The 12,658-nt window shown below is 34.8% G+C and overlaps 1 protein-coding gene across 2 annotated transcripts in view; it reads left to right on the forward strand.

The window, feature by feature from the left end:
• PCSK6 (proprotein convertase subtilisin/kexin type 6) overlaps nucleotides 1–12,658 on the forward strand; it is a 240,175-nt gene that overhangs the window by 25,346 nt on the left and 202,171 nt on the right. The gene's annotated exons all lie outside the window — the stretch shown is intronic.

Here is a 12,658-nt window from a genome sequence, read left to right on the forward strand (position 1 = left end):
TTCATGTCTCTTAATAGTCATTTAGATCATTTTAAATGGCTATTGATAGCTTTGATATCTTTGACCATTTATCAGTTGGGGATTGAATGTCATATGAACATGAGCCTGATAACCTTTCTCTCTCTGACCTTCTATAGCTCACAATTCAGCATGGTTTGGAACATTTTCAAAAGGACCTGGTAACATTAAGTACTAGATAGAAGAACTTCATAGCTTCAACTAACTATTACATGGATTTCACGGCATTTCACATATTTATAACATTTTAACTATTTAGATGTTTAACGTTTAAAGACATCAGCCCCGAATTTAAATTAGAGTAAGCATCATTAGTGAAATAAATTATTTTTCTTCTGAACTAATCATAGACTAGAAGCAGTGGGTTACACATGCCATTTGACAATTTTTTTTCCCTATGGGTTGGACAACCATAAGTACTGGAAATTGAATCTGTGCTTATAATGAACCACTCCCTTTACTCTGTCTACATGCCACCAAAACAACTGATTTAAGGAGGGAGGATAAAATGATATTATAGAAGCATAAAGATTTCATTTTCTCGGAATTTACTGATTTCTCTCCTTCTTAACCTCAATTAAGTTGTTTGATGTTCAGCAGAAGTATTTATCCTGTCTCACTTCTTAAGTATATGCTATATTCATGGAAAGTAGTGTTGTTACATGTCATTGGATTTAGAGTTAGAAAAGAGTTTGGAGATTATCATACTCTAGTCATAATTTTACAGATGATGAAACTGAGAGAGGAGGTAACCTATCTGGGGTCATATAAGTACTGGCTAGGCCCCCAATCCTGGTTCTTTGGCTCCAGATCCAGAGTTTCCATCATACTAAACTGCCTTCTCATTTTTTTCTTCTTTTTGTTCCCTTTTATTCATGGCTCTATTCTCTTGGTTTATCCTTGATTACTCAGGTATCTAGACTTACTTCATTTTCCTATCTCCATTCCTCTTTCTTTTTCTCTCTTTTCAGGAACTGTCTTCTTTCACCAAACTCTGTATGCATTATTTTTACCTAATTCAAGGAATTTCTTTATGTAACATGAAGTGAGAATTTTTTTTAACAGGTTGGAAAGTATTTATTTCAGTTTAGCAATATAGAATGCATCATCCCCAACTACCTATCCTCAACTCCTGCCCTGGATTGCTTTAGTATATGTTCTCTTTTAATCACTAGGAACAGGAGACTCCCAGGAACCCTCTGGTCCTCAATATGTCAACTCTGAGTACTTAGTAAACTTTTCCTATTTGAAGTGTTAACTGCAATTATGTCCCCTTTTTTCTGAATGAAATATTATAAACTTCAAAGCTTGTGAGAACTGCCTGAAATAACCAAATGGATCCATTCCAATTCTTTTGTAACATTATCCTACCTTAATTGGGCTAACTGAATTTCTCAGTGTATATATCTACACACCCATTAATAGCTTTTTAAAATGGCATGCTTTCTTTCCACTTGGGATCTGAAAAAGCTCTTTGTTAGGACAAACTTGGAATTACCACTAACCCTGGTCAAAAAGGAGATATTTGTTCAGCAGTCACCTGAGAATTTTCAGTGTGAAGAAGACTCTTTTACTACCTTTTCCAGTGATTCATAAAGAAAATGGAGTGCATCACAAGAGCTAAAGCTAGAAGGGATCTCAAAGACAAGTCAACCTCTTAATTTTCAGGTGAGAAAACTAAGAACTAAGGTAGTTAAGTGTTTGAGCAAAGTCATATAGTAGTGTCTTGACTACAATGAGAAAGGCAGTAAGGAGGAGAGATAGGATTTGAACCTAGAGCCAGTTCTCTTTACGCTGTACCATGTTGCTTCTTATTCTAGGAAAAGGTAAGAGAATCTGGCCCAGGGATCCAGACACAGTAAGTATACTATAGGAAAACCAAATTGACATTATAGGTACATAGCACAGAATCCGTTTGCTTGTGGAACCAGCTGCACTTGACAGACAACCCCAGAAAATAGCATCCCTCCCTTTAAATGTGTACTTCCCATTGTTAATCAGGCCAGATGCATTTTTGAAGAGCTTAATTACACAGCGTTGGGTTTTGAGTGATAGAATGAGAACAACTTGGAACCCGGCCAACTTACCCTCTAGGAGTTCACTGCTGCCCTTCATATAAAGGTAGCCTTTTTTGTGCTACACACATACACACACACATACACATAAACACACATAAACACACAAATTCTTAATTAATCAACCCTGATTTCCAGTAGGGTAGGGGTGGGGGAAAGTGGTCCCTAATGTAGTAACAAATCTCTCATTTAGATATGGAATTATGGGGAAGATTCCAAATGAGTGATTATTGGTACTATAGAAAGATTTTATTATCATTAATTTTAGAGCATATTTTTTTTTAGTTTGAATTAAACTTTTTTTAAAAAATGCTGAAAATCACAGATTTAGACATGGAAAGGATGTTAAAGGCCATCTAACTTAACTCCTTCATTTTACAAATCAGGAAACTGAGGCTCAGCAAAGTTAAGTGATTTGCCCAAAGTCAAACAGGCAATGTTAAGAATGCTGAATTTAAGAAACAATTGAAAAGATTAATTCTAACTGTCCTAGAGAAAACCTCCAGAAAGACTTGGTTGGAAAAGTTTTATTCAAAGTGAGATGAAGTCACTGAAATTTCATATTCAGAATTTCTGAGTTGCATCCCAACTGGAGGACTAAGCTATAGCCAAATTACCACATCAAACCTCCTAATCTAAATACAGAAGCCATGGTAGTTTAGAGACAGTTCAACAATAGAAGTTAAACAATTTTGTTGTTTATAACAGGTTGAGCAGCTCTGGTATGTATCATGAAGAGATATGGATTGTAATCGGACCATTTGTGGAGCTGCAGAGAATTGTGCAATATAAATACTGGGCTGTAAGAGATCTATCTAAGTTGTGATTATTTTAGTAGTATAATGCTACTGTTTATATATTTGTCTGAAATAGGAAGTAGTTTATTTTTTAAATGCATAAAAAACACTGTCTCCCCCCACCCCCACTTCCTTAATTTTAAATGCTAGGAGACCAAATGCTAGCTAAATATAGACTCTGTCTCAGTTCTTATTTATAACTTTCTCCAGACTGAAGTCGCCAGGGTGAGCCAGAATTAATTTGGTATGTGTTTTTATAGGCTCTAATTAGTTGGTTTTTTTGTTTTGTTTTTTTGTTGTTGTTTTTAAGCAAACGAACTATGATTGATAACGTTACATAATTGCACTCAAAATTGTGGACCTGTAGGAAGTTTGCTCACAGAAAGTCATGTCTAAATGATGACCTTGAGAAAGCATAGCCCCTTGAATGCTCAGCAAGTTGTGTCTCCAAACATCTGTTTTGCAGCCAAGGGGAGTCATCATGAGTGATAAAGTGAATAGTTTTTTTGCAACGTCAGAACATACATCTACAATCGTTTCTTTCTGAGACCTTGAACTGTGACATTTCCTCACTATTTGACTATTTTCCAAGGAGGGTGAATGACATAGGGAAAGATAAGTGTCATTTTTGTGTACCAAAGCATGCTCTTTTCAACACAACTTCTTCTTCAAGAATATTGTTTATTCTTGGGCTTCTGAAGTTGCTCATATGTTTGAATTCACATCACATGAATTGTACTTAAATGCAACAGCATTATGTCTTGTGTCAGAGGAAGGAATATACTTCGAAACCACAGATTCCTGAAATATTGAAGGAAGTATTCAGCACCTTCACAGAGCTTAGCAGATGATGCAAATGAAGCTTGGATTTACAAAACAAGGTGTTCCTTCCCACCCTTTATTCTTATTCCTCTAGATCTTTATAAAATATAACATATAAACCCTACTTAATGTCTTTTAATGTTTGAGACAGCAAGGTGAGCTAAGATCAGACATACTCCATAAGCCTTTATTACTAATGGTTCTCAGCACAACTCTGTGCAAACATACCTTGTTTCAATAAGGAGGGATTTTGATGCATTACCTCTTTACTCTTAAAAAAAAAAATCATGAGAATTGAACTTCCTTCTCTCCCCTCCCTCTCCTTCTCCTTCTCTTTTTCCCTTTCCCTCTTCCCCTCTCTCTCTCAACATGACTCTTGCCTTATCACATTTGACTTTCCTTATTTGGAACTGCTCACTTGCCAGTGGTCTTTGATGAAAATATTTTCCATTATTTGTGGGTGTGAGGACATGAACACCTAAGGGTACATTTTATAGTAGGCAAGAGGCATTAGGGAAGAGCTTCAAGACTAAAGAATGAAATATTGGCAGGGAATAGCAGATTATTTCCTTTTCTAGCTTTTTATTTTCAAAAAATACAGTTTTCAACATTTACCTTTGCAAAACCTTGTGTGCAATTTTTTTTCTCCTTTGCTTCTCCCCACCCCCTAATCTTATATATGTTAAACATGTGCAAATTTTCTGCATTTATCATGCTGCACAAGAAAAATCAGATCAAAAAGGAAAGAAAATGAGAAAGAAGCTAAGAAGCAAGAAAATAGCAACAAAAGGTGAAAATACTCTGTTGTGATCCACATTCAGACCCCATAGTCCTCTTTCTGGATGCAGAGGGCTCTCTCCATCAGGAGTCTATTGGAATTGGCTTTAATCACTTCATTGTTGAAAAAAGCCACACCCATCAGAATTGATCATTATATAATCTTATTGTTGCTGTGTGTAATTTTCCATACCAATGAGTAAAACTTTTGGTTCTTCTCCCTTTACTTAGCATCAGGTAAGTTCAGGTAAGTCTCTCCAGGCCTTTCTGAAATCAGCAGCAGAGTATTTCTAATGAAGAATTCTGTCTTACTCATGAACTACTCCTGTGACCTTGGGCAAATTATTTTACTTGTCCTCAGTTTTTATATCTGTAGAGGGGGAAATGCAACAAAACTAGTTTCCAGGCAGGCTGTGGGATATTTATTTAATGCTTGTGGTCACCTTGCTTTGTTTTAACCTGGGATTACAAAATGAAATCAGACTGAGATGCTGATATAGAGCTTTTATCATATGATTCTGGTGTTAAAATTCTCCCATCAGTACATATTGCCTACGTGATAAAAAACCAAACTCCTAGGTAGGTATTTAAGGTCCTGCATGAATTGGACCCACCCTATATTTCCAGTCTCCACTATTTATTTATACACCTCTTCTCTAGGGAGTACTGGTCTTTTCATCATTGCTGGTATACTTGTGCTTTCTTACTTCCACTCCTTTGATTACACTGATTGCTCCAGGTAAAACCATCTGTCTTGTCTTCTCAACTATTTCTTTCTGAACTTTTAAGTCATACCTGAAATCTATCAAAATCTTCTCAAAATATAATAATCCCTCCCCTCATTGAAATCATAGATCAATGACATATTTGGTCTTTTGAGATTAAATTTTCTATGGTTAACTTTTCAGGTTTCTTCATTACCCCTCCAATCATAACTATCTTATCTCTTTGTAAACTACCCTACTCTTCTACCCACTTGCCCTCCCACCTCCACCCTCAGCACTGCATCTGGTGATCACAAAGCAGGCACTTGTCAACTGTTTGCTTATTTGATTTTGTTGTCATGGCTAACCAAAACATACAAGCTGTTTCTTTTAACACTATCTTGTCAAAAAAAAAAATCTAGACTTTTTTTCATCATATGTACTTTGATTCCTTTTCTTCTTATGTTCATTGACAAGAAATTTTAATGAGAATTCTTTTATGATTAGTGCTTATCAGTTGATAAGTTTAATTATGACTTAGTAGTGTTCTCTCTAATAAAATGGGTACCAGTGTACATAACTAACGTCTTAAGATTAGCTGAGATCTTAATATTCTTGATGTTGCCCTTGTAGTTTTGTAGCAGTATTGATAATATATAGCATTGTAGTTTTATAGTATAGTAGTTCAGATTAGAGGCATAGATTTAATTTACAGAAATTTACAAAAAAATTATTTCATATAGGGAAGAGGTCTAATGATCTTGGTTATGGAGGGCATTAAGTCTCCAGATTTCTAGGATCCAGGATTAGGCTCTTGGCAAAGTAGAACTGAATAGTAGTGTACCTCAAATAATCTTTAGAGTTGTGCGATTAAAAAGAAATACATTTCCAGGAAAGGGAAAAAAGGGACTAGCTATCTCAGAGGGATAATCATGTTGTAAAAATTATTATTCCCTATTAGGAAAGTAGACTAGTTACTTTGAAGCTAGAATACTATTTTCCAAGGGATAATTAAACCATATAGTATGAATATTCTCATAGCAGAAATATACTAAATCCTTGTAGGGAAAATATAGCAATTGTAAAATGGCATAAAGCAGTTGGTTCAAATGGAGGAACTGATTTAATTGCAACAAAAATATCCATTTGAAGAAATAGAATTTTTATAAAGAGTGTTTTTTAAAACCTACATTTTTATTTTAAAAAATATATCAGGTCTCTATGTGTTTTTGCTCTTTTTTAATCTTCTTACATAAGAAGTGTTTTTAAATGGAGAATCAAGTAAGATGTAAAGCCTTTTTGCAAACCTTTATGCTCTGCATAAATTAATTAGCTTTCATCATTAATATTACAGTATGCCAACTATTTGTCAAACTGTCCTTGAATATTTACAAAGAAAATGCCTTACTGATAACTTAAATGAATAGAATTTTGGATTTGGCTGCTTTTTCTGATATATCTATTGATGTCTAAAAGGGAAGGCTATGACAAAAATGTAGTAGACAGAGGATTAGATTTGGAATCAAGAGAAGCGTGGACTTCTGTGGCTTCAATTGCCTTATCTGTACAAGGAGTGGTTTGAATGAGTTCTCCCTCTAATTCATTTAGTCTTTACTGTTTTGGGACAAATAACTCCTCTCTGAGTTCACAAGGTGGTAGTTGTTGCCAAATACATATCACAACACAGAAATTATGGAGGTAAAAACTTAAGTTTTATTATTATGTTCAAACATAATATGTTTGTTCAGGCCTCGGAGAAAATCTGAACATTCATGAGAATTCTGACAAGGCTTCTTAAGGGCAAAATTACATCTGAGTGCCAGAGAAATATCTATTGTAATGTGGTACATTCCTGTTGGGTCATAAAAATTAAAGAGAAGTAGATACAAAATCCTCCCTTCAATATCATAAAAATTGGATAAACCTAAACAGTCATAATCTCATCCATCCCCCAAAGAAACAAACTTCTTCAGACAGACTCTATAGGTAAACTAGATCAGATTACAGATTAAACTACATTTAGAAGGTTTATAGATAGACCTATGAAGGAGGAGGATTTCTATGTTGCCAAGGAGTCAGGGACAACTGAGATTCTTCCCCTGGCTTCTTATCTAAGGAATGCTTCAGGCTCTGACTAGATTTTTACATCCCAGGGGACACATTTTGATCTGATAAGGTTAATATGAAAACAGACTTTTAGTGAATCAGAATTTTCAGAAGGAATAAAAGGAAATATAAAATTCCTATAACAATGCCTTACAACAGGGAGGCCATCAAATGTATGTCTTGCCTTTTATGTTCACTGAACAGTGTTCTGTGTGACAGTTAGACTAGTCATTGATGTTTCAGTAATCCTGTTGGAATTTCAACAAGGTAAAGAGAGGTTGAAAAAATAGGCCTGTGGCATCAAACTTGAATGGGATGCCTGCTGGTTGCATATTGACTTAGAAAACCACAAATTAACATTATCTGTGCTGTATTGTATTTTTATTTATTTTGATAAACATTTCCCAATCACATTTTAATCTAGTTTGCCCACAGGTAAGAGTTTTGTGGCTAGTGGCAGCATGTTTGTTGCATCTGCTCAAAAGGTTGGCAAGTAAATACTACAAGAAAGCCATTGGCTTTACCTGAGGTGCCCTTTTCTGAGCAGACCATATTTCATGGTATAGAGTGCTTGATGTGACAGAGGCTCGTTGGGTGGCAATGAGCAAGTCACATCACCCCACTGAGCTCCAGTTTCCTGATGTTTTAAATGTGGGGATTGAATTCAATAAGTTCTAAGTATATTTCCTATTCTATAAGTTGATATTCCTATGAATCATCTCCATGCTTTTTCCTAATCCCCAGTTCATATTCCTTTTATAATCTGTAGGTATGGAGTTGGATGGTATCTCCTCTGAAATCTATTTGAGCTCTAAATTGATGTTCCTATTATTTGACAGCATAGGACTAAATATAGGAGGGCCATTGAATTCGAAATTATGGCATAGCAGTGATAAAGTGATAAAGTGAGGCAAAAAAAATGACAAAACAAAACCCAACAGTATAAACTGAAGCATGGTTAAAAAAATAAGATGATGCTGACATTTTATTTCTTTTTTCCTCAAGAGTATTTTATTTTTCCAATTACATGTAAAGATAATTTTCAGCATTTTTGTAAAATTTGAGTTCCACATTTCTTTCCCTTTTTCCCCTTCCCCAAGACAGCAATTAATCTGTTATAGGATTATCCATATGCAGTCATTTAAAACATACTAATGTTTTGTCATGTTGTGAAAGAAAAATCATAATAAAAGGGGAAAAACACAAGAAAGAAAAAAGCAAACAAACAACACTCCCCAATGAAAATGGTATGCTTTGCTTTTAGTCTCCAATTCTCTCTCTGGATGCAAATGGTATTTTTCACTCCTAATCTATTGGAATTGACAGTTTATTTCTAAACAGATGCAATTTCCTTAAAATTTATATCTTTATACACATAGATTTATATAAATACTTCTTCATAAAAACAAAGCTTAACAAATATGGGCTCTTACTATTGAAGGGAAAGTCACCATTTATGACTCAGGCATTTTCAGCTTGCATCCTTCTATGAAAGACTTGAGATTGCAAGATTGTTGGTGGGAACAGGACATCAGTCTGCAACCATTTATTTAGTGCTTGTTATGGACCAATCTGTGGGGACACAAATACAAGCAAAAATAAAGGCAATTACTGCCTCAAAGAACTTATATTCTAATGTGGGATGATAGCACATAAAAATGAAAGTTTAAAAAGCAAGGTCAAGGCATGTACAAAAATGTTTGTAGCAGCCTTTTTTGTAATGACAAGAAACTGGAAATGGAGTAGATATGCCCATTAGTTGGAGAATGACTGAATCAGTGATGAGTTTTACGGAGTATCATTGTTCTATGAGAAATGACAAACAGGCTGATTTCAGAAAAACCTGGAGAGACTTACATGAACTGATGCTAAATGAAGTGAGCAGAACCAAGAGAACATTGTACACAGCAACAACAAGATTATGTGATGACCAACTGTGATATACTTGGCTCTTTTCAACTATGAGATGATTCAAGTCAAATCTAATAGAATTGTGATGGAAAATGCCATCTGCATCCAGAGAGAGAACTATGGAGACTGAATGTGGATCAAAGCTTACTTAGTATTTTCACCTTTTAATTTGTTGTTGTTGGTTTTTTTCTTTCTCATGTATTTTTTTCTTTTCTCTTTTGATTGATTTTTATTGTTCATCATGATAAATATGGAAATATATTTACAAGAATTGCACATGTTTTACCTATATTGGATTACTTGCTGTCTAGGGAAGTGGGAAGAGAGGGAAAAAATTTGGAATACAAGGTTTTGTGAAAGTGAATGTTTAGAACTATCTTTGCATGTATTTGGAAAAATAAAAAGTTATTATAAAAAAAGTGGAGTCAAGAAGAAGGTATATCTAGACTTGGATGTAGAATCTGGAGGATAAGTTCAAAGAGTAAGAGATAGAGGTAGTAGTATGAGGCCCTTCCTCCATTTTGGGGAAAAACTTATCAATGGGGGAAGGGACCAATAGGAGTAGAGTGAAGAAGCAATTGAGGTGTGGTAGTCAAATCCAGGAAATTAGAGATAGCTATCCCATTCACTAAAATGAAGGTTCTAGGAAAAACCCAGCAATGGAAGTTCTTCCTTCACATTCCTGCCCCTTCATCATAGAGCAAGGGCAACTCCATGCACAGGATAGGAGAAAGAACTTGATGTCATTTTCAGATTTATTCCCTTTTCTACCATGTACTTTAATCTGACTTTGTAGTAATTGGAAATAGTAACACTAGTGTCTTTGGCTCCTGGATTCAGAATTATTGGGAGTTGCTTTCTCTATGACTGTGATGGACCGGATACCAAGTTTCCAAACAGAAGTAGAGAACTGGTTGCTACAACACACAGGTGCTCCTCTCCCTGGTCAACCCCATGGGGATCCATCTACTCTGTGGTTAGCTCACTGATAGCTTGAGATATGTTCTGGCTGGCTCTGGATTTGTCAAATAACAATTAAGCACTGACATGACCGTGAAGGAAACAGGAAAAAGAATGTTTAAGTAATTAGTGAACTGCTGCAAAATTAAGGAAAAAGCAGCTGTCAGTAAGTTAGAACATAGTTGCATGTGTGGTACGACCCAGAGGGTGAGCAAGCTTAGCTGTCACCAGAATTTGATGTGGGGTACATACAGAGATTGACAATCCTTTTAGTCTTGCCAATTGAGAATTTATTTTACTGTTAGTTTCTTCTTTTTTCTTTGAATAGTAACCAACTTAAATGCTTATAGTTTAAGACCAATATATAGCAAGCAGATAAGTTAACATAACATCTCCAAGGAATGGTGCTAGCTTGTAGGTAAACATGGTAATTAAATATTGCCACAAGTTAAAATTTCATTAATGCCTTCGATATATAAATAGCAGCTCTGACTTAGTTTATGAGCTAAGCTTTTGACAATTTTTCACTTCATTAAAGACAAGTGCAGGATTCTATACCTGGGAGGAAGAAAAATAAAGTCCATAAATGTAAAGCAGGAAAGAAAAAGTAATGTGGAAGTATGACAGCAAAAGGTCTAGAGGTTAGAACAACTGGTAAGGTTTAGTGACTTCATTAGCAAGAAAGCAAAAAACTAGAAAGAATAAATAAAACTCTAGTGTATATTAATGAGGGAATAATCAATTAGACTTCATAGTAAAAATTATTTAGCAAGGGATGATGACCAGTTCTGAAGTCCATAGCTAAAAAAAGTTTTTAGAGGATCCAGTTGGCTTATAGGTTACAAAATGAGATGTTAAGAATTGGAAATTATGTAGCCTGAAAAAAGAATTTTTGAAGCCTATTTAGCATTTTAACAAACTTACAAATATTAAAAAAAAGGTTCCACATTAGAAGTGGAGCTAGCTAGGTGGCACAGGGGTTAGGGTACTGCTCCTTAAGTCATGAAAATCTGACCTCAGATTTGGCCTTAGCTACTTCAAAGCTGTGTGGCTCTGAGCAAGTCACTCTGCCCTATTTGTTTCCTCTTCTGTGAGATGAATTAGAAATTACAAACCATTTCATATCAAGAAAATCCCAGATAGGGTCACAAAGTGTTGGACGTGACTTCATCATCACCACCACAATTTAGAATACCAGCAGGAGGTATCTTCAATAGTTCATGAAAATAGAATGAAAAGGTTTTACACTATGGCACAATGGATTTAGGATAATATTAAAAGGTTCTGCTGTTAGTGGTTGTTGGACTTTAGAATAAATTATGGGGGAAGGGTTTACCCCTTGTAGGAAGCTTAAGTATGGTGGTCCTGCCTGAAGACAGGAGAATGTACCCTTATATTATTGTTCAAGATTTCTTCCAGTCTTCACAATATATGATTCTGTAATTTGTTCTGAGAAATTGCCTTTAAGCAGAAAATGGGGAAACTCGAGGAATTTTGATATTATCTAGCCCTTTCACAATATGAATAATTCTCAAGAAGACAATTATTTGTATTTTTATTGGACTCATTGCTTCAGCTAAGTACAAACATTTATTCTTAGAAATTTTACCAATGGGGCAAAAAATACCAATGAAATATTTTTTCTAATTTGAAAAATATATATATATATATGTATGTGTATATGTATATATATACATATACACATATATTAGTATAGATGGAGTGTAAAATCCTCTGATTCTAATACCTTTTTTTTACAGATGAAGAAAGTGAGTCAAAAGTATTAAATGGTTTGCCCAAGGTCAAACAGATAGTAATTGGAAAGGCAGAATTTGAACTGGTTTCTCTGACTCCAAATAAACATTTTGTTCTTTTGGCCACCTGGGAATTTCAGTTCAACTTTTAAGCAGATTGGGGCCTGGAAAACATAGTTAGCTAGTGAATGTTCAGGTAGTAGCATAATATTTAATCTCACAATATTGAATAGAGAGCATGGTTTTATTTTTGTACTATGATTTATCAATATGTGTTTAAAAAGAGAAATTTAAATTCATCTTTATGTTAATCCCTAGATAATTTAATCAACCCTCCTGAGTTCAACTGTTATTTCTATGCAGATGACTCCTAGATCTATATAACTAACTCTGGGCTTCCTTTTGAGCTTTCATCTCATTTATCAACTTCTGATTAGATATTTTAAACTTTATATGCAATAGTTATTTCAAATTCTCCTAATCCAACCAGAATTCATTATTTTCTTTCCTTCTCAAAGCTTCCCTTCTTTCTAATTTTCCCATTTCTGTTGAGAATATTGTGACCCCTATTTTTGATGAGGACCCACATTTATCAGCTTGCAAGTGATCCTCAGCTTTTCAATCTTTCTCTCACTTTTCTCTCAACTGCCCTGCAAGTCATATTGATTTTATCTTCACAACATCCTGTCTTTCAATTTGGAGAGCTACCTACTATCTGATCACATTTTTATGGG

Source organism: Sminthopsis crassicaudata, chromosome 2 (genome assembly GCF_048593235.1).
Source record: "Sminthopsis crassicaudata isolate SCR6 chromosome 2, ASM4859323v1, whole genome shotgun sequence".
NCBI classification, from domain to species: Eukaryota; Metazoa; Chordata; class Mammalia; order Dasyuromorphia; family Dasyuridae; genus Sminthopsis; species Sminthopsis crassicaudata.